The following is a 4,288-nucleotide window of genomic DNA, read 5'->3' as shown; positions in this document are numbered from 1 at the left end:
TCTAGGGGTAAAATATTTCAATTTCCGCTCAGATTTAAAAATTCACCATCTTCCCACTTTAGTTAAATAAATGAAATTTTCACTTAAAATCTGCATGGTTTTATTAAATATACTTAAATACAATTTTTATATGTTAGATTTAAGTTAATAACCCCATAGGTACACCAGAAAACGTAATTTAACGTTCTAGGGGTAAAATATTTCAATTTCCGCTCAGATTTAATAATTGACCCTTTTCCCACTACAATTAAATAAAAAAAATTTTCACTTTAAAACTAAAGAGTTTTTTTAAATATATTAAATTACAATTTTTAAATATTAGATTTAAGTTAATAACCCCATAGGTGCACCAGAAAACGTAATTTAACGTTCTAGAGGTAAAATATTTCAATTTCCGCTCAGATTTAAAAATTTCCCACTTTAGTTAAATAAATGAAATTTTCACTTAAAATCTGCATGGTTTTATTAAATATACTTAAATACAATTTTTATATGTTAGATTTAAGTTAATAACCCCATAGGTGCACCAGAAAACGTAATTTAACGTTCTAGGGGTAAAATATTTCAATTTCCGCTCAGATTTAAAATTTGACCATCTTCCCACTATAGTTAAATAAATGAAATTTTCACTTAAAATCTGCATGGTTTTATTAAATATACTTAAATACAATTTTTATATGTTAGATTTAAGTTAATAACTCCATAGGTGCACCAGAAAACGTAATTTAACGTTCTAGGGGGTAAAATATTTCAATTTCCGCTCAGATTTAAAAAATTCACCATCTTCCCACTTTAGTTAAATAAATGAAATTTTCACTTAAAATCTGCATGGTTTTATTAAATATACTTAAATACAAATTTTTATATGTTAGATTTAAGTTAATAACCCCATAGGTACACCAGAAAACGTAATTTAACGTTCTAGGGGTAAAATATTTCAATTTCCGCTCAGATTTAAAAATTCACCATCTTCCCACTTTAGTTAAATAAATGAAATTTTCACTTAAAATCTGCATGGTTTTATTAAATATACTTAAATACAATTTTTATATGTTAGATTTAAGTTAATAACTCCTTAGGTGCACCAGAAAACGTAATTTAACGTTCTAGGGGTAAAATATTTCAATTTCCGCTCAGATTTAAAAATTCACCATCTTCCCACTTTAGTTAAATAAATGAAATTTTCATTTTAAAACTAAAGAGTTTTTTTAAATATATAAAATTACAATTTTTAAATATTAGATTTAAGTTAATAACCCCATAGGTGCACCAGAAAACGTAATTTAAACGTTCTAGGGGTAAAATATTTCAATTTCCGCTCAGATTTAAAAATTCACCATCTTCCCACTTCAGTTAAATAAATGAAATTTTCACTTAAAATCTGCATGGTTTTATTAAATATACTTAAATACAATTTTTATATGTTAGATTTAAGTTAATAACCCCATAGGTGCACCAGAAAACGTAATTTAACGTTCTAGGGGTAAAATATTTCAATTTCCGCTCAGATTTAAAAATTGACCATCTTCCCACTATAGTTAAATAAATGAAATTTTCACTTAAAAATCTGCATGGTTTTATTAAATATACTTAAATACAATTTTTTATATGTTAGATTTAAGTTAATAACTCCATAGGTGCACCAGAAAACGTAATTTAACGTTCTAGGGGTAAAATATTTCAATTTCCGCTCAGATTTAAAAATTCACCATCTTCCCACTTTAGTTAAATAAATGAAATTTTCACTTAAAATCTGCATGGTTTTATTAAATATACTTAAATACAATTTTTATATGTTAGATTTAAGTTAATAACCCCATAGGTACACCAGAAAACGTAATTTAACGTTCTAGGGGTAAAATATATCAATTTCCGCTCAGATTTAATAATTGACCCTTTTCCCACTACAATTAAATAAAAAAAATTTTCACTTTAAAACAAAAGAGTTTTTTTTAAATATATTAAATTACAATTTTTATATGTTAGATTTAAGTTAATAACCCCATAGGTGCACCAGAAAACGTAATTTAACGTTCTAGGGGTAAAATATTTCAATTTCCGCTCAGATTTAAAAATTGACCATCTTCCCACTTTAGTTAAATAAATGAAATTTTCACTTTAAAACTAATGAGTTTTTTTAAATATATTAAATTACAATTTTTAAATATTAGATTTAAGTTAATAACCCAATAGGTGCACCAGAAAACGTAATTTAACGTTCTAGGGGTAAAATATTTCAATTTCCGCTCAGATTTAAAAAATTCACCATCTTCCCACTTTAGTTAAATAAATGAAATTTTCACTTAAAATCTGCATGGTTTTATTAAATATACTTAAATACAATTTTTATATGTTAGATTTAAGTTAATAACCCCCATAGGTACACCAGAAAACGTAATTTATCGTTCTAGGGGTAAAATATTTCAATTTCCGCTCAGATTTAAAAATTCACCATCTTCCCACTTTAGTTAAATAAATGAAATTTTCACTTAAAATCTGCATGGTTTTATTAAATATACTTAAATACAATTTTTATATGTTAGATTTAAGTTAATAACTCCATAGGTGCACCAGAAAACGTAATTTAACGTTCTAGGGGTAAAATATTTCAATTTCCGCTCAGATTTAATAATTGACCCTTTTCCCACTACAATTAAATAAATTAAATTTTCACTTAAAATCTGCATAGTTTTAATTAATTACAATTTTTATATGTTAGATTTAAGTTAAAAACCCCATAGGTACACCAGTAAACGTAATTTAACGTTCTAGGGGTAAAATATTTCAATTTCCGCTCAGATTTAAAAATTCACCATCTTCCCACTTTAGTTAAATAAATGAAATTTTCACTTTAAAACTAAAGAGTTTTTTTAAATATATAAAATTTACAATTTTTAAATATTAGATTTAAGTTAATAACCCCATAGGTGCACCAGAAAACGTAATTTAACGTTCTAGGGGTAAAATATTTCAATTTCCGCTCAGATTTAAAAATTCACCATCTTCCCACTTTAGTTAAATAAATGAAATTTTCACTTAAAATCTGCATGGTTTTATTAAATATACTTAAATACAATTTTTATATGTTAGATTTAAGTTAATAAACCCCATAGGTGCACCAGAAAACGTAATTTAACGTTCTAGGGTGGTAAAATATTTCAATTTCCGCTCAGATTTAAAAATTCACCATCTTCCCACTTTAGTTAAATAAATGAAATTTTCACTTAAAATCTGCATGGTTTTATTAAATATACTTAAATACAATAATTTTATATGTTAGATTTAAGTTAATAACCCCATAGGTACACCAGAAAACGTAATTTAACGTTCTAGGGGTAAAATATTTCAATTTCCGCTCAGATTTAATAATTGACCCTTTTCCCACTACAATTAAATAAAAAAAATTTTCACTTTAAAACTAAAGAGTTTTTTTAAATATATTAAATTACAATTTTTAAATATTAGATTTAAGTTAATAACCCCATAGGTGCACCAGAAAACGTAATTTAACGTTCTAGAGGTAAAATATTTCAATTTCCGCTCAGATTTAAAAATTCACCATCTTCCCACTTTAGTTAAATAAATGGAAATTTTTCACTTAAAATCTGCATGGTTTTATTAAATATACTTAAATACAATTTTTATATGTTAGATTTAAGTTAATAACCCCATAGGTGCACCAGAAAACGTAATTTAACGTTCTAGGGGTAAAATATTTCAATTTCCGCTCAGATTTAAAATTTGACCATCTTCCCACTATAGTTAAATAAATGAAATTTTCACTTAAAATCTGCATGGTTTTATTAAATATACTTAAATACAATTTTTATATGTTAGATTTTAAGTTAATAACTCCATAGGTGCACCAGAAAACGTAATTTAACGTTCTAGGGGTAAAATATTTCAATTTCCGCTCAGATTTAAAAATTCACCATCTTCCCACTTTAGTTAAAATAAATGAAATTTTCACTTAAAATCTGCATGGTTTTATTAAATATACTTAAATACAATTTTTATATGTTAGATTTAAGTTAATAACCCCATAGGTACACCAGAAAACGTAATTTAACGTTCTAGGGGTAAAATATTTCAATTTCCGCTCAGATTTAAAAATTCACCATCTTCCCACTTTAGTTAAATAAATGAAATTTTCACTTAAAATCTGCATGGTTTTATTAAATATACTTAAATACAATTTTTATATGTTAGATTTAAGTTAATAACTCCTTAGGTGCACCAGAAAACGTAATTTAACGTTCTAGGGGTAAAATATTTCAATTTCCGCTCA

Source organism: Rhopalosiphum padi, unplaced genomic scaffold (assembly GCF_020882245.1).
Source record: "Rhopalosiphum padi isolate XX-2018 unplaced genomic scaffold, ASM2088224v1 scaffold1, whole genome shotgun sequence".
Classification (NCBI taxonomy): Eukaryota; Metazoa; Arthropoda; class Insecta; order Hemiptera; family Aphididae; genus Rhopalosiphum; species Rhopalosiphum padi.
The sequence above is the reverse complement of the archived record's forward strand: the minus strand, read 5'-3'. Positions refer to the sequence as shown.